The 18,260-nt window shown below is 44.0% G+C and overlaps 1 pseudogene across 1 annotated transcript in view; it reads right to left on the reverse strand.

Annotated features, from left to right (window-relative positions):
- LOC132669451 (large ribosomal subunit protein P1 pseudogene) overlaps positions 1 to 18,178 on the reverse strand; it is a 29,712-nt pseudogene extending 11,534 nt beyond the window's left edge. The window contains exons 1-5 of the transcript XR_013556213.2: positions 17,812 to 18,178; positions 16,902 to 16,933; positions 15,698 to 15,785; positions 7,067 to 7,197; positions 1,843 to 1,934 (exon numbers count right to left, since the gene is read on the reverse strand). The product of XR_013556213.2 is annotated as a large ribosomal subunit protein P1 pseudogene (transcript). The remainder of the gene's footprint in view (positions 1 to 1,842; positions 1,935 to 7,066; positions 7,198 to 15,697; positions 15,786 to 16,901; positions 16,934 to 17,811) is intronic.
- Positions 18,179 to 18,260: the final 82 nt, after the last annotated feature.

Below are 18,260 nucleotides of genomic sequence, written 5' to 3' on the forward strand. Positions count from 1 at the left end.
CCACTTTCCCCCGCCAGTGGTAGTGACTTCAAGAATAAATAGACTCCTTGAAGCCCAGAAAAAGGAAGGAATTAGATTCCCTAGGCAGGTCTTAAAGGGCAGGCACCTCTGCATGGCCATTGCCATGAGCCTCCATGGTCATTGTCACCGGGATGGTCATGGCTTCTCCTCCTGTTTATAGGGCTATGGACTCCTTAATTGCCCTCACTGATATATGGCAGCACCACCTGCCACCAACTGCAGGAGAAAGAACAGCTTTAGGGGAGAAGCAAATTCAGAGACTCAAATGCCGTACTACTACAATGGACAGCTATCCACCAGAACACTGTAGCTAGGAGGCTATTTCCAGAGGTCATCCGAGGCATAAATTAAGTAGATTTCCTTATCCCACCTGTTTAGAACTTTCCCTGATCCTCCCAGCTCCATCCTAACTATCCTGTGACTTCATGCCCTGTAGGCATTGGAGCTATAAACAGATTCTCAGGTACACTCCGATGCCCCTGGACACCTGCCTGTTTTTTTTCACTGTTTACCAATAGCATATATACTTTCTAAGCTTAAGGCAGTGTGGGATCATTTGACCATCATAGAGTTGCCAATCCTGTTAAGTTAATATGGACAACTGAGAGAGCATGAGTTAGAGGCACACCCTTAGTACCTTCAAATCAAATCTGAAGAGGAGTCACTGGCCATACTAATCCCAAGGCAGAAAGAGAATAGCCCAGACCCACAATAGGACCAGGGGTACCATGGTCAACTGCAGAGTCATGAAGTTCTGGGTTAGAAGGAAGAAAATGCTCTTCCTTTCCTCAGCCCCTTACACAGTCCTCTTGTGTTTTCTGTGTCTGAACCAAAATGCTGGAGATGTAGCATCATTAATACCCTGTGCTCCTGAAAAATTGGCACTTTCTGGGAAGACATGACTTTTCCAGGGAGAGTAAGAGAGACAGAACCCAAAGGCACTGCCCAAACCTGGTAATTTTGTGAGGAACCAATCCTGGTTACCAGGAACGTAACAAGATTTGACAGTGGAGCGATCCATCCCTTTGTGAGTTATTTGCATAGCAGTAAAAGGGTATTAAACTGAATGGGGGCTTGGGTTCAGACTCTATAGACAAATGGAGTTGCATCAGCCCTCCCCAGATGTACCAAATGGAATATGACATATGGTTCCTGAACGCTACCCAGAATCCAAACAAACCCAAACATAACTCTCTTTGCTCTCCTACATTTACATGGAAACAGAGCTCCTAAGAGGAGAGAACCAGAGTCCCTCTGACAGCCGAAGTCACTACAGCATGCCTAAGCAGCTGGAGTATCCCTGACTGAGACCAGCTGGCAGGACCACTATTGAGACCATGAGAGAGAATCCAGAGTGGAAAACAAGGAGGAGGAGCCACTGGGGAGCTCAGTCAGTTAAGCGGTTAAGCTTTCAACTTCGGCTCAGGTCATGATCTCGCAGTTCACAGGTTCCAGCCCCACGCCGGGCTCTGTGCTGACTGCTCAGAGCTTGGATCCTGCTTTGGATTCTGTGTCTCCCTCTCTCTCTCTGTTCCTCCCCCACTCACACTCTGTCTCTCTGTCTGAAAAATAAGTAAAGAATAAAAAAATAAAAAAAAAAAAAAAAAAGAAAGAAGGAAAACAAGGAGGAAGTCACGGTGATTCTGACAGCCCAAAATCAGGCTTATTCCTGAGGCTCAGGGCTGCTCTGAGTGGTAATATGGGAAGACTATATGGGAAGCATATAACCATTGTTATACGCTACTCCTTTGGCCTGGTATAATCCAGGACACACACACACACATAACTATACATAACCCAGTAAGAAGTGGCTCCTCTTACTGGGAATGCGGAGGTGGTGAGGTAAGGGATTAAGGAGTTTCCGGGCAATGACACGTAAATGGATTCTTCACTAGGCTGCTTTTTCTGAAGTCCTACAATGTAGTTCACAAATGATTTGAAGCCCAAAAGCGGGGAGAAAATATTAACCTACTCTCCACTTCTTTTCCTGATTTCTGGATGTTAAGTAGCATGCAATAATTTGTAAGACAAAAATTGGAAAGAATAAAATTTTAATGGCCTACCACTTCTCAGACATTTGCTATTATGTATAAGTGAAAGCAATAAAATACATGGATATGGTTAGATAAGTCAAATATTACAGAAAGATATAAAAAAAATTTTTTTTAACCTGCCAATTTCACTCCCTAAAGGCAACCACTACTTTTAAAAAATGTTTATGTATCACTCAGAAAAATATTATGTGTGCCTATATCAGCATGCATATTTATATTTTTTTCTTTGTATCAAAAGATTTATGTAGACTACTCTGCACATTACTTTTTGCACTTAGTAAATATGTCTTGGGAGATGAACACACAGAGATCTACTTCATTCTGTTAATAGATGCGTATGATCCATAATAAGAGTAGATATAATCTACTTAACTAACTCCCTATTAATAACTATTAGTTATTCTGTTTTGTTCTGAGTCTTGCAATATAAATAATTCTAACATATATAAAAGAATGTATATATAAGGTAAATTTCTGTAACAAATAGAGTAAGGTTTGTATTTGAAGAGATTTCCCATTGCCTCTCAACGTGATCCTTCCCACTCCCACTGTGTAACAGTAGCTCTGTCTTGCCTAATGATCAGGATCAGTTAGTCCTGTCAGGATGGTGAATCCTCTATTTGCCTGCTGTTCCTTGTCACAAGTAGCCCAAAGTTTTCCAGATGGCAGCCATAACTTACAGTTTAATAGAATGTTTGCCTTTTCCCAAATCGAAGAATTTCCTCCTTGGGAATGGTTTAAATTCACAGAAGCCAGAGATGTAGGAGTGGGAAAGAGATTGTCCCCAAGTTGGTCACCAAGAGTGACGGCAAAAAGGGCCACTCCTGCTTCTACCCATTGGTTCCCAGGGAAAAATGAGGATTCATAATTCTGGTCTATCACCTCTGACAGCCTATCTCATGTACAGAGTCCCATTCTTTCCCATCAAAGGTCTGTCCTTGGCATAGCAGACTTTCCTCAGTTGGGAGTCAAACCTTCTTTGGAGCTCCTCTACTCTTGTGGTTAAGCTCCAAGCCTGATTCTCAGCTTTCTCTGCCCTCTCACTGCAGGAGATAAGAGCCTCTTTACATGCCTCCAAAGAGGTCCTCCAGGTCTGACACTTAGCTTTTAATAACAACTGACTGATTACCCTCAGCTTTTGTATCCTTCTCCAGAGCATCAATATAGTTGCTATTTTCCCTATGTGTGTCAAATGGCTTGCAACAGCTGATGCATTCCCTTCCACCAGCACACGATCACAGTTCATAACCAGAGGACGACTGCCCTGCCACCTTCTGTCAGTGCTCTGTCTACCACACGTGACATCAGCTGGGAGCCAGTCATCCAACTCTAAAACCTCACCTCATCCTCATCTGCTTTCTTAGAATATTCCATCCCTGCTTGGGTTTCCTAGGAAGCAGACTCTAAGATTGAGACTAACATGCAGGAGGTTTATTAGCGAGTCCTTCCAGTACCAATACCTGTTAAAGGGATGAGTGGGGAGGCAGAGTGGGCAGAGGATGGAGTCTAGCTGCAATGCAGTCTCAGCAGAATGCCTCAGGCAATCCTGCAGGGGAATCTGAAGATGGTATACCCTGCAGAGCTCTCCTGAGCTGGGGAGAGAGGGCTGGGCTCCATACCACTCATTCATCAATCATCAGATGTGGGCTGTGAGAAGGGGTCAAGACCTTGGGCATGGTGTCTCCTTCAGCTAAAGAAATCCAGAAGGGTTTGACTGTCAAGGGTTTTCTGCCAGTAGCACTCCCAGCAACTGAAGTAATAAATCCTCTCCTCCTGGAGGATGGTACTAGCAGCAAGTATCAGAAACCACCACATAACCGGAGCTCTGGAAGTAGACATGCCTATTATATAAACCCTTAGGGACTCTTTATCAATAGAAAAGCGCACCTGGGGAATATGTGCTCTTATTTCCAAGAGAGGGAAACCCTGAGGAGCACAGTGCCTGACATCAGAGAGCCTGTACCCTCAGAGGTGGTAGAATCTATTAGAGTCATTTCTTAATGGCTCAATCATATGGCTGTTGGCAGGAAGCCTCAGTTCCCCACCACGTGGGCCTCTCGTTAGGTCCACTGGAGTGTCCTCACAACAGAACAGCTGGCTTGCCCCAGAGCAGGTGGTCCAAGAGAGTGACAAAGAGAAAGACCTAATAACACTCAAGTCCGATTCTCAGACATCACAAACTATCATTTCCACCACATTTCATGCTTTAAAAGCAAGTCACTAAGTACATCCTCCACTTAAGGTGAGGGGAATTAGGCTCCACCATTTGAAGGAAGTAGGATCAAATATTGTGGACATATTTTCAAACCACCACATATACAGAGAAGGATATTTCCCAAACCAACAATAATAGATTCTCCCTTCTTAGGAAGGGGTAGACTGGAGGAGTCAAGTAAAATAGGTTTTTGTTCTTTCCTCTGTTTTTTTTTTTTTTTTTAATAATAAGAGTGTGTATTCTTGTCATACTTTTGTAATTAAAAAACAGAAACATTATTGACAATTGAAAATATGGCAACCAGTGAGACTGGAAAAGAAGCCAGATGCTCATCAAAGGGTCAGACTGTGATGAGCTGCCCATCTCTGTCAAGGTCTCTTCTGCCTGTCCCCACTCAAACAGACACAGACAACAAGGAACAAAACAATCATTGCTAAGAGCCTCTCAGAGAAGTCATCATTTTCCTAGCACACAAACAAGGAGTCAGATGACTGTACTTTATTGAGTAGTGAAAGTTGAGGAAAAAGCATTAGAACCATTAATCTGTTTCCTGCCTCCCCATTCTTCATCCACAATTTCATTTTATGCGGAAATCATCCTATTAGCTTTGACGGCTTGATTACAGGCTCTGGCTAGGACATGGACATCCCAGGGGAAGTATCCAAGAGGGCAGAGCTGGGGGATTCTACACTGACATGGCTCTCCTCAGTTGGGGGCCTTGGGCCCACCGCCTTTCCCGTATCCCACACAGACTCCCATTCTCCAACATCCAAGGCCTGCCCCAATATCTCCAGGCAGTTAGGGGAACACTGTGGGAGGATCTGTCTATGTGCAAGCAGAAAAACTAATAACACAGTAGCTCAGTAGGGACTGTCTCCTGGACCTGATGGCCTATTAGGAATGGTCTCTCCTGGGAGTCAAGATGTCTCTACCCTTCCTGGGCCTTTGCTGACCCCTTCAGGCAAGGGAAGGAACTTCAGCTGTGTCCACACTAGGATAACATTTTCATCTCCCTTACCTGACCTTTTGCATAGGAGAGACCACCAGAATCCCCAGGCTACATGCTGCATGGAGGAAATCCAGCATGTTAGGGCAGCAAAAGGAACAAATAGGACCATCTCCCCTGCTTTAGGAGAGTATTTTGTAGATGGAAGCTACCCCTCTCATTTTACAGCCTGAGAACCATCCTCTGGGCCCCAAAGGCATTGCTAGAGGCACCCAAGTTTCAACCACAAACTTCCTAGTCTAAATTCAAGTCTTGCCATTTGTCTGCCTTTTGGAGGCAATCGTACATTGGAGAACTCCTAGTTTGGAGATATTTTTGATTGAGTAGATTTGGGCCTCCTGTGGGTGTAGGCCAGAGTGCAGATCTGAGGCAGCCACTCCAGAGGCTGTGAGCAGCAAGCAACAGCATCTCTCTGATTCCATCCGCTGCCCCGTGGGGGGTGGGGGGGCAGAGCGGGGGAGGGGCTTCTTAAAAGGCAAAGTCTCTTCCTGACCTCATTCCCTAGCACACCAAACCCCATCCACAGCCTCTCCACTCCTCTGAGAAAGCTCCAAGAGGCTAGGGTTGGCAAAGCCCAAGGGTCCATCCTTTTTTAGGAATGACAGCTCCATCTCAGCAGCTTCTCTAGAAGCATCTCTACAAATGGGCCCTTATGTCTGCTTCCTACAGAGAGTGAGGTGGTGAGCATTTTCCTAGCACCTCACCAGTCAGACTGGAAAAGATAGTATGTTAAAGAGGGGGGTATGATTAGAGACGAGTTAACAAAGGGCAGATAGGAGCCTGTAAAATAGGGAATAGCTTTGGGCAGAATGGCAACATTTGTCTAAAGGATCATCCTTCCCCTAGCCATCCGAGCCCCTCTCTGCAACAATGCATGGCCCACGCAAGAATGGGTTTGAGAGGTTTAGGCTGCTACACTGGGGATGCCTAGTATTGTGCAAAGAAGTAACACAGTTAGTGATTCCCGCTCAGTGAGATTTTCAGGGAGTATCCAACCTGGAAATTATCCTCTTCAAGAGCCAGGGCTACTTATAAATACTTCAGTGCAAAACAGAAAGAGAGAAGCTATTCCCAGACACTAAGCAACATGAATTTTTGCAGAGCAAACAGTACACCATCTGAGGCAGGCTTAGTAATGGTCCCCAAAGATATGGATGTCCTAATCCCCAGAACCTGTAAATGTTTCCTTATATGGCAAAGATCACATTGCAGATGTGATTAAGAATCTCGAGATGAGGAAGCGCCTGGGTGGCTCAGTTGGTTAAGCATCCAACTCTTGATTCCAGCTTAGGTCATGATCTCATAGTTCATGGGATTGAGCCCCACATGGGGCTCTGTGCTCTGTACTGACAGTGTGGAGCCTGCTTGGGATTATCTCTCTCCCTCTCTCTCCACCCCTTTTCCACTCATGTGCGTGCACATGCACTCTCTCTCACACAAAATAAGTAAATAAACAAATTTTTTAAAAAAGGATCTTGGGCACCTGGGTGGCTCAGTCTGTTAAGCATCTGACTCTTGCTTTTGGCTCAGGTCATGATCTCACAGTTTGTGAGTTCCAGCCCCAGACTGGACTCTGTGCTGACAGTGCAGAGCCTGCTTGGTATTTTCTCTCTCCCAACTGCTCATGTTCTCGTTCTCTCTCTCTCTCTCTCTCTCTCTCTCTCTCAATGAATAAATAAACTTAAAAAAATTTTTTTAAAGGATCTTGAGAAGGGGAGATTATCCTGAGTTATCGGGATGGGCCCTAAATGTGATCACAAGTGTACTTACAAGAGGGAGGCAGAGGGAGCTCTTACTACAGAGGAGAAGGTGATGTGATGATGATAGCAGAGATTGGAGCGATGCCCTTTGATGGTGGAGGAAGGGGCCACAAGTCAAGAGACACAGATGACCATTAGAAGCTGAAAAACACAAGGAAATGGATTCTCCTCTGAAAACCTCCAAAAGGAACCAACTATCTGAAACCACCAGAACTATCAGAGAGTAAATTTATACTATTTTAAACCACTACATCTATGGTAATTGGTTAATAATAGACCATCTTTAAGCCCATCACTGTGTGTTATTTTTAACAGCTTTATTGAGGTATAACCGCACATATTTAAAGTGCACAATTTGATAAGTTTTGACATGTATACATTTGTGAAACCATCATAACAAGTTGGTGAACATATTCATTACTTCCAAAAGTTAACCCATGCACCTCTATAATCCCTCTCTCCTGGCCTCTCTCAGCCCCCTGCCACCTTCAGGCAACCACCAATCTGTTTTCTGTCACTTAGTTCATTTTATACAGATTAAATCCTACAGGATGCACCTTTTTTGTCTGGCTTCTTTCACTCCACCTAGTTATTTCTAAAATTTTTTAAAAAATGTTTATTTTTAAAAATGTTTTTAAAAATGTTTATTTTTAAAAATGTTTTTAAAAATTTTTTTAAAAATTTTTAAAAATGTTTATTTTTGAGAGAGAGACACACACACACAGAGCGCAGAGAGAGAAGAAGACACAGAATCCAAAGCAGGCTCCAGGCTCTGAACTGTCAGCACAGAGCCTAATGCAGCACTCGAACCCACGATCATGACCTGAGCCAAAGCTGGACGCTCAACCGACTGAGCCACCCAGGCGCCCCTCAACCTAGTTACTTCAAGACTCATCCGTGTTGTGTATATCTCAATGGTTCATTCCCTTTGGCTGCTAAGTAGTATTCCATTGCATAGATATCCTACAATTTGTTATACACTCACCTACTGGCAGATATTTGAGTTGTTTCCATTTTTGGCTATTATAAGTAAAAATGCTATGGATACTCATGTAAAATCCTTTGTATGCTTTCAATTTGGGGTGAGGGTGGCAAATAACTATCAATGGAATGGCTAGATCATATTATAAATGTGTGTTTTACTTTTCAGGAAACCGCCAGACTGCTTCTCAAAGTGGTTATACCATTTTACATACCCGGTAGCAAGAACAGCTTGCTTTTATATTTTTCAAAACTATTTAAGATTTTCATTAAGTGTGGGGCGCCTGGGTGGCGCAGTCGGTTAAGCGTCCGACTTCAGCCAGGTCACGATCTCGCGGTCCGTGAGTTCGAGTCCCGCGTCAGGCTCTGGGCTGATGGCTCGGAGCCTGGAGCCTGTTTCCGATTCTGTGTCTCCCTCTCTCTCTGCCCCTCCCCCGTTCATGCTCTGTCTCTCTCTGTCCCAAAAATAAAAAAAAATAAAGAAAATAAAAAAAAAAAAAAAAAAAAAAAGATTTTCATTAAGTGAAACTCATCTCCACCCCCCGAAATAAGGTAAATAATGCAGTATTACTGTAATGAAAAGCATGAATATAAATGTCAGAGAGAAAAAGAGAAAATGAAGATCAGGGAAAAGAGATATACATAGAAATTAAGAATGGTAGTCAGAGGGAGGAAATTAGGGAAGAGGAAAGGGTCAAAGGTGAATGAGAGACAGCAAAAAGAGAGAGAGAGGAACACAAAGAATGGTATCAGACCCATCTAGAAACAGATGGCTCATGCAAACCAGGCTAGTTGAGATTTTGATAAAGGGACTATTTACAGAGGCTTAGGCAGAGCTTATGAAACCAACAATGGAAACTTCCTATCTTGGTTACCACCTTCTAGGCCTGAAGGGTCTCAGGAAAGGGAGATTCTGAGTACCCACAGAGCACAGCTACAGGGAAAGGGCCACTCATTGGAAGCAGGATGCAGCCATCCCTCTTGAACTAGAAGGAAGCAAGCCTCTGGAATACACCTCCACCTCTTTTGCACCCATCATCTCTGTCTCCTGATGATGGCTTCCTTTAGCCAAACCCACCCAGAGCCAGAAGGCATCAGAGTATGTTGATGACATCCATATGGACCAGCCTCCCTGGTTGGGAATGGATAGGTCTGGAGGGGCAAAAAGAAGACCCCAGGTATAGGAGCCAACAGAAGAAAGGGACAAGGAGCTAAGCTGCTTTTCCATCTTCCTCTATTAATGACACGCACAAACTGAGAACACCATCTATAACTATTTAGAAATATGGCAAGGGAAGACAGTGCCTTGTGATGTGCAGGGCTGTGCACCAGAATTTTGAGTACAATTGGTCCAATCCGTTTTGAGATCTATTTTGAAGGGGCTATTAACTTGGGCTTTAAAAACAAAACAAACAAAATGATTAATTCTAAAACTGCTGCTGTTGCTGATCTTATTCTGATTGGATCCTTGTTAAAAAGGGAAAAACTCTTCTAAATCATGAAACACAGTACCTGTGGATTTGTGTGAATATGAACAAAGGAAGCAGGTATCTCCAGCATGAAGGCCTGAGTCTGAAGACTCTGGAGAGGCTTCATGAGAAAGACACAAATGTCTTTAAACCTTAGAGGAGATGCAGAAGGTTTAGTAGGACAGGTCCTCTTGGCAGATGGTTATTCCTCCTCTTTGTCAGATGACCTGCCTATTTCTGAGTTAATCATCTCCATTCTATTTGTTTCAACATGAGGACTGCTGGCTAAAGAACAAGATAATCAAGGGAAGAACTCAAGCATCCATCAGATTGACTGGAAGAGCTGGAGGCTTTCTGTGCATCCTTATTTTTTAATCTCATACAACTTGGAACTACATCTCCCTTAAATTATATCCACATCCCATCTTTTATGGAATCTTTTGGGTGTCCATAAGCAAGTAATTTAAAATAAGATGTTTTTAGAACACTCTCTTTTCTCAGAAGGGAAAACTGAGGTCTTCTTTCTCACTCATTTTTAAAATAGAAGGTATAAACATCAGCGCCTGGTATGGATGAATTTACCAGCCACTTTTTACAAAGTGGACACTGAAGAGAAACCTCTGGATAATTGGTAGCAGTTATGTTATCTGGATATGCAGTCAAGTTCCCTTAATTGGCACTTTTGGGTGATCTGGATCCTTTGCTGTCTTTGCTCAGAACCTCTAAAGGGGAACGTTAAGAAAAATCGAGCTTATTGCTATTAAGTTCTTCTTCCGTTTCTTGCAGTTCCCAGAATCTAATGAGGTGACACTAACAGGACAAGTAGTTTGCTCTGGTTCCACACATTTTGAGAGAGGTGGGAAGACTGTCAACAAAATGTTTCTGTTCATTTAACTCACAAATGTGAGACAGTTCACGGGTAGAATGGAAAGCAGAGTTAAACATGAGGTAAGAGCTTGATATTCAAATTTCACTTATTTTACCAACTAGCTATATGTGCTCAGGTAGAATTTACCTAATTCCTCTGCATCTGTTTCCTTTAGCTTCCCAACAGAATGATTATACTTGACAAGACTAATCCACCTGACAGTTGACATAAGACCATTTAACGAAAGCAGCCCCGGGGTGGCTCCAGACAGGACAGATTTAATGGGATGAACAAGAAGTCTCACAAAATTCAGGTAAGAAATAGCCTCAGATAGCACAGCCGTTAAAAAAAAAAAAAAAAAAAAAAGGATAGAATCGAGCACAGAAGGGTCAATGCAGAATAGCAGCATGGGCAGAGTCCTCACACCTACAAAGAGTCAGAAACCATCCCCACGCTGACAAATTAGCAGCAGGCATCTTGTAGAACATCTTAGAGTCTCCTCAGGAATACAACTGGCAAAGACTCTAGAAAAGCAAACTCTGAGGAAGTGCATAAGCAAAGGCACTGTATTAGTCTGCTAAGGCTGCCATAACAAAATATCACAGACTGGGTCCTTAAATAACAGAAATTGTATTTCTCACAGTTCCAGAGGCTGGAAGTCCAAGATCAGGGTATTAGAAGGTCTGGTTTTCCCTGACACCTGTCTCCTTGGCTTGCAGATGGCCCTCTTCTTGCTGGGTCATCATAAGGACTTTTCTCTGTGTGCTGGCTACAGTTTAGAAGACCTATTGGAACCCTCTGTATATCATTTAAAGTTCATTATACAGAAACATGCCCATATCACCTGTCTTCTCATGCTATAACAGAGTTTGTCTGGTCTTCGTCCCAGGTTCCTGACACAGAGCTTCTACAATCCTGGGAGTTTCCCAAGTAATAGAAGTGTACTTGTTAGTCATGAGCCCCTGGATCACACCTGAGTTTATGCTAATAAGATGACGAGCTGGGGGGGGGGTGGTGGTGCGGGGGCAGCTTGTGGATAGCTTCAGGATGAAGGTTAGTCACTAGAAAGAGCAACCACCTCATTAGAAGGTTGGGACTTTGAATAACAGCCCTACCTCCAGGGTGAGGAGGAGGGCTGCAGATCACATTCAATCACTTGGTCAATGATTTAATCAATCACACCTACGTAATAAAATCCCAATAAAAACTGTACACTGAAGCTCAGGAGGGCTTCCTGGCTGATGAGCACGTGGCTGGGCCAGGAGGGTGACAGCTTCTGATTCTCCCAGAGAAGGCAGGGAAACTGCGTTCAGGACCCTCTAGACCTTGCACCACATGTCTCCTCATTTGGCTGGTCTTGTTCTGTATCCTTTTATAATAAATGTGTAGTCCTTAATTATAGTGCTTTGGGCAAATTATCAAGCCTGAGGGGGCTGTGGGAACCTCCCAAATTTGTAACAGGTTGGTCAATAGTGCGGGTGGCCTGGGAACCCCAAAGTGTGCCCAGCGTCTGAAGTGGGAGCATTCTTATGGAGGATCGAGCCCTCAACTCATGGAGTCTGCACTAATTCTGGGTGGCGGGTGCCAGAACTGGATGACAGTACACCAGGTGAGGTCAGACTAATAGGGGATGAAACAGAATCCAGGCCATATTTTGTTTTAGTTATCCTTAATTTCAAATCAAAGAACCTCTTGTCAAAGGGAGTAAAACATCTTGTCCCAAAACTAAGATATGGGCAGATGTGTCCACATTTGAGAAAAACCACTGGCTTTGGGCAGCTCAAAATTCAGATCTTGTTACCTGATGGTCAGGTAGACTCCATGTAGCCCCCAGAGACTTAGTGCCATTCACGCTTTCTGCATCGGCCCTAACACCACTTGAGGGTGAAGCCTTGATATTCCCACTCCTCGGCACAGTGCAGCCACGGGTCATGTGTGTCTGGGAAGCACCGCCTTCCCTGACCTCAATGTCAGCGCATCTGTCACCTCATAAACCTGCCACAAACTTCCTCCTCAACAACCAATGTGCGCTCAATGTTTAGTGACTTCTGAAATGAAACCACAGCCTTTTATACTTTTCCAAAACCAGCTGATGACAGAAGCAGCATTCACCAACACAAACCCCTCCTTTCACACCCCTTCTGGATCAGCACACTCCGTAGCTTCCCTGCTAACAAACTAGCAAACGTTGAGTTGCGCTTGAGATCGGTTCATCTAAGAAATTTTGTTGAGTATATTTTAGGATTGATTACAGTAAAACTTCAAGTCAGGGTGCCTGACTGGCTCAGTCAGTGGAGCGCGTGACTCTTGATCTCAGAGTTGTGGTTTCAAGCCCCACATTGGGTGTAGAGATTACTTAAAATTTTTTTAAAAATCTAAAAAACAGACAAACAAAAACTTCAAAGCAGTAGTGAGCAGGGGGAAACCTCCTTTTCCAAAATGCTGTCTTAATAAGGCCTGTTTGAGTCCAGGTGGATCATAGTTTACATATTCAATATTGCCGAAGCAAGGCACATGAATTAGAAAGATCTGGTATTCATGAATACATCATTTACCAAATTCTGCCATTAACACTCTTTAGGCCTTTTTAATCATTTGTATTGTGAATTTGGTTATCAAATTTTTTATAACCAGAAGTAAAATCCCATTACAAATGACTCTTAATAATGCTTCTCTTTCAAGCCATCCACAAGTGGCAATGCTTTGGATCCCACTGGTAGTCTGTGTAATAGTAATTGTCCAGGAGGAAAATCCCCAATTGTGTATTCTCTTTATCATAGATACAGCTGGAAGAACTCAACCAGCCATGCACAGAGCAATTCAATTTTTCTCCCATCGCTTTGTAGCAAATGCTTTCTTAACCACTTTCCTCTGTCCCTGACCACGTCAGGCATCCCAACCATTCCTCCCAGAAAAACACATAAAAACCAAATGGGTTTCAATGTTCAGAAGTTGGAGAAAGAAAAGACATGGTGTGGCTAGCATTTTCCTCCTTGTTGTACTGGGTGCTGAGCTCCTGATCATGCACTTCAGGGTCTGAAGCCTCGTCCTGATTCAGCCCCAGGTTCTATAACCCTGTCACCGCTGTCTTCTGCCTGAGCTGGTTTTATAAGAACCACATAAAACCACAGGGTACAGAAAGAGCTAGTAGACCCTCCCCGAGCTTCTCAAAATCTCTCCTTTATTTTGTATAAAGATGAAGTTTATCTACAGGTTCCCATTCTTGGTTGACCTTATCAAGATGTTTAGGGCTCTTTAAAAATCCATCATTACTAATTGTGTTCCTGAGTATATAAGAATAATGTTCTCTATTGCAGAGTGGATGGTAGAAAATATATGGCATATATAATTTTTACACACACACACACACACACACACACACACACACACACAATCTTATTTACATATTTTGCCTCTGTTTTATTTCTATGAGATTTGGGATTATGCACCTTCTCATATAACTTTCCACTTTTTTCAAAACATTTTCCCTTAACATAGTATTCAGAGATATTTTTAGGTAGCAGTTGCCAGAAAAGAAGGAAGTCAGAGTCCTTTAATAAGCATTTACAGTTTTCATCAAAATGAGTGTTTTTATATACAACTGGTCCTTCTAAGTATATAAATGGAGTCATACTAAACCTGAAAATGTCATTGATGAGATTTTTTTATCCCCCAATAATTGGACCCACTACGAAGCCAACTAAGATTGTTAAACATAATTTTTTATTCTCAAAGAAAAAAGAATTTTTTTTAAAAGATAAAAACCTCTTGGTCACAGCAAGAACCCAAAGGACTACTCTACCTGCCTCTTTGCATGTATTTTCCCTCAAACACACACATACAGAAACCTACTTCAAACAAACCACTACCATTAACTCAAACCTGATCAATAAAGTCAGCAGAAGAGGGCCTCTGTCCATGCCATTAGAGAGAAAATACACCACCATTATTTGGGAGGCCTGGGGAGAAAAAGATCTAAAAAATTCCCCCCCCTGGAAATAGTTAGAAAAGTAAATACCAGTCTCTTAGATTCTGGGAATGGGGCAATGTGGGGTGGAACTTATTATACAGGATCTTCATAAAATCCTTGTGCTACTTTAAATTTAACGTTAGAGTTTTGTTAAATCTGGTGGTAGAAAGAGCTAAAACACATGCATTGTGAGATGAAACAGTAAATTTTGCTCTGCTCACTGCAGTGGACTTCAGAGCTGTCGGCCACAGGCCAATTTGTCTTTTCATCTACAGAAAGCACTTGTTATTTCCTCAGGAGCTGGAATAAGACAACATAGCAGTTCTGTAAAGGGCTCAGGATGGACACCAACCAGCATCATTTGATGCAGGTGGAACAGGGGGTGGAGTCAGCAGGGCCAGCGGCCTGCCCTGCCAGCCTCCTGTTGGAGCAATGTGTGTTGGGGCCAGACGAATGGAATGTGCTGTGGAGATGTCCAGCACAGTGCCCACCCCTTGTTCTCTGCCATTTTAGGAGAGGTGTATAAAAGTGGCGGCATGTAGGGAAATAAACATTTTTTTTCTGAGAGAGAAAGAGAGAGAGAGAGAGAGAGAGAGAGAGAGACAGAGCACAAGCAGGGGAGGGGCAGAAAGAGAGGGAGACACAGAATCCAAAGCAAGCTCCAGGCTCTGAGCCATCAGCACAGAGCCCAATGTGGGGCTCTAACTCAGGAAGCACAAGATCATAACCTGAACCGTAGTCAGACGCTTAACCCACTGAGTCACCCAGGCAACCCAGAATAAATGCTTGAGATATGCACACCAAACAGTTTTCATCTTAAGTGCCTACTGTTTAGGGGGATTCTCTAATATGCCTCAGCTTCCTTCGAAAACTTGAGAGCCCTCAGTCCTGTGGACAGTGAGTCTGAGAGCTGGCTCACTGCCACACAACTTAGAAATTCCAGAGGCAGGATCCCACCCTAGATCGTCCTGTTTGTTTGTCTCCACTGCAGATAGCTGTACACAGTCGTATATGCATATAATCACAATGTATACTAGTATACACTTGTATCGAGTTTTTTTTAACTAACAGATTTTATATTTTACAGTAATTTTAGATTCACAAGTTGTAACAAATGTGCTACTCTGGTGGCTGATGTTGACAGTGGGAGAGGTTGTGGCAGGGGGGACGGGGTGGGGAAGTAGGGGGTATAAGGGAAATCTCTGGACTTTCCATTCAGTTGTGTATTCGTAATGTTCATAGTTCAATAGTTAAACACATATGCTTATACTTGCCCCTTCCAGAGATGTCCCATTATACACATGACCTAAAATAATACAGGTGATCATTGCAACGTGATTTCTTTAATCCTACCTTGAAACTGAAACTCTGGGTCCCCTCAAAGACTCAGAAGAGTTGATCAGCAGCATTAACGATGACAGCCTTGCTTTCAGGCAAAATTCTGAGAGAAGAAAAATTCATTTATGCCCACTGAGCACTTCATACTGTGGTGGTGTCCTAGATGTTAGCATATTGGTTCTTCCCCCTTGTTTCTTTCAGTTTTTAATAGCTTTGCATTCACCCTAGCTAGAAATCATAAAGCCATCTTTGCTTTGTCTTCATTCATCAGTGCCCCCACCACAGCCAGTCACCTAAAGGTCTAATTTTACAAGTCTCAAATATGGTCACCTCCTCCCAAGCCCCAATGCTCCCCTTGCTCACACCGTCAGCACCCCGACCTGGCCTCCTTAGTGGTCTCCCTCAGACCCATCTATCCTCCATAGCCACCACTGCTGTCTTTCATTCACTTACCAAATGTGGATTTCTTACTATGAATAAAATTGTACGTCTCTTACTAAAGAAACAAGGGTAGATAAGACACGTCCTCTGCTCTCAAGACACCTGGGTGGTTCAATTGGTTGAGTGGCCAACTCTTGATTTCAGTTCAGTGATGATCTTAGGGTCACAGGATCGAGGCACACATTGGGCTCCGCACTGGCCATGGAGCCTCCTTGGGATTCTCTCCCTCTACTCCTCCCTCTACCTCTGTCTCTCACTTTCTCTCTCTTTCTCAAAAAGAAAAAAAAAAAAACACCTCTCATACTCTCAAGGATCTCACATCTAAAATGCAAATTCCTGGGGCGCCTGAGTGGCTCAGTCAGTTAAGTGTCCAACTTCCGCTCAGGTCATGATCTCACATGATCATGAAGCCTGCTTTGGATTCTGTGTTTCCCTTTCTCTCTCTCTGCCCCTCCCCTGCTCACACTCTGTCTCTCTCAAAAATAACTAAACATTTAAAAAACTAACTAAGGGGCGCCTGGGTGGCTCAGTCGGTTAAGCGTCCGACTTCAGCTCAGGTCACGATCTCGCGGTCCGCGAGTTCAAGCCCTGCGTCGGGTTCTGGGCTGATGGCCAGAGCCTGGAGCTTGCTTCCGATTCTGTGTCTCCCTCTCTCTCTGCCCCTCCCCCGTTCATGCTGTGTCTCTCTCTCTGTGTCTCAAAAATAAATAAACATTAAAAAAATTTTTAAAAAAACCTAACTAAATAAATAAAATGCAAATTCCTTTTTGTCACTCACCTGCCTGAAATTCTTCAGGGGATCCCCATTGCCTGTAGGATGAAATCAAAACCTATTAGCACAGCACAATTTGTCATTGTTCATACTCATGGGATCTGGCCCCCCATCTGATGGTTCTGCCTCATTTCCCAGCATTCTGCCACACACACCCAGGCTGCAGCCTCCTCAGCTCCCTGTAGCCTGTTCACCCCTCCAAGACTCACGAAAACCACCTCCTCCATCTGGAAGCTCCTCCCTCTAGGAAACTCCTGGAATTTTCTTCAAAACAAACAAAATCTCCCCCCTGCCTCCCTCCTCTGATACAATAGAGTCCTCCTTCCTCTTCATATGTGGCTGTACAATTTCCGCACATGTCTGTCTCCCTGGGGACTGCCAGCCCCGGAAGAAGGGATGAGCAGGCAATTTCATTCATTCATTTATCATGTATCATTTATGCCTGCTGTCTGCAAGGGCTTACAGACATCCCGTCCAGCCCTCTCAACAGTCCCGAGTGGCATTAAGATGTGGAAGAAAGGAAAGAACGCAGGAGGCAAGCAGAGGCAGCCCTCTGGGTCACTGCCTAAGGTCCCCACAAGGCATTACTTTGGAGAAGTCACCATGGCTGAATGTCTTCCTCTCAGACTTATAGGCTCAGAAACCTGATTCTACCAGCACAGAGAGAATGGGACAGTCTCTCAGGGGTGCCAGCATCTCCGAGACTCTAAGCTCCCAGAGTGCAATGTGGATAAACAAGAGTGCCAAGTCAGTCATTTCCCACATGTACCACAGCATGTGCACAGCACCTACTACGTGCCACGCGCTGAGTACTCTTACATGATTTACCACACTATTCCTTACAAGTAGGAGCCAAGTACTATTAACATCTCCATTTTATAGATGAGAAAACTGAAGCACAGGAAGGTCCAGTCACCTGTCCAAGGTCACCAGCTAGGAAGAAGCAGAGCCAGAACTTTTTTTTAACACTTTCGCTTCTTACTGAACAGGCTACAGAAGAAGGTTAGTCAGACAGACCAAAGCACATGTCCTCCTCAGACTCCTCAGCTTCTTCTTCTTTGCTTCCACTCCCTCCTCAGCTGAGACGGCAGCAGTGCAGGGCACAGGTCCACCAGCCCTGAACTACGCAGATGGGGCTCCCGATGTTGACATCAGCCAGGGCCTTTGCAGACAAGCCTGGCCAAAAAGGTTGAAACCTTTACACCCGCTGCTTTAATAAGGGCACTGATCCTCTCCTCCATGACTGTCACCTCATTGTGATGCAGGATGAGGGCCGAGTACATTCAGGGGAGCTCCCAGATGAAGGCCTTGGTGCAGGCGTGCTAGGCCAGTGTACCTGGCCCAGTGCTAGTCACGGAATGAGGC

The sequence above is a fragment of the Panthera onca genome, chromosome B3, assembly GCF_046562875.1.
Source record: "Panthera onca isolate mPanOnc1 chromosome B3, mPanOnc1 haplotype 2, whole genome shotgun sequence".
NCBI classification, from domain to species: Eukaryota; Metazoa; Chordata; class Mammalia; order Carnivora; family Felidae; genus Panthera; species Panthera onca.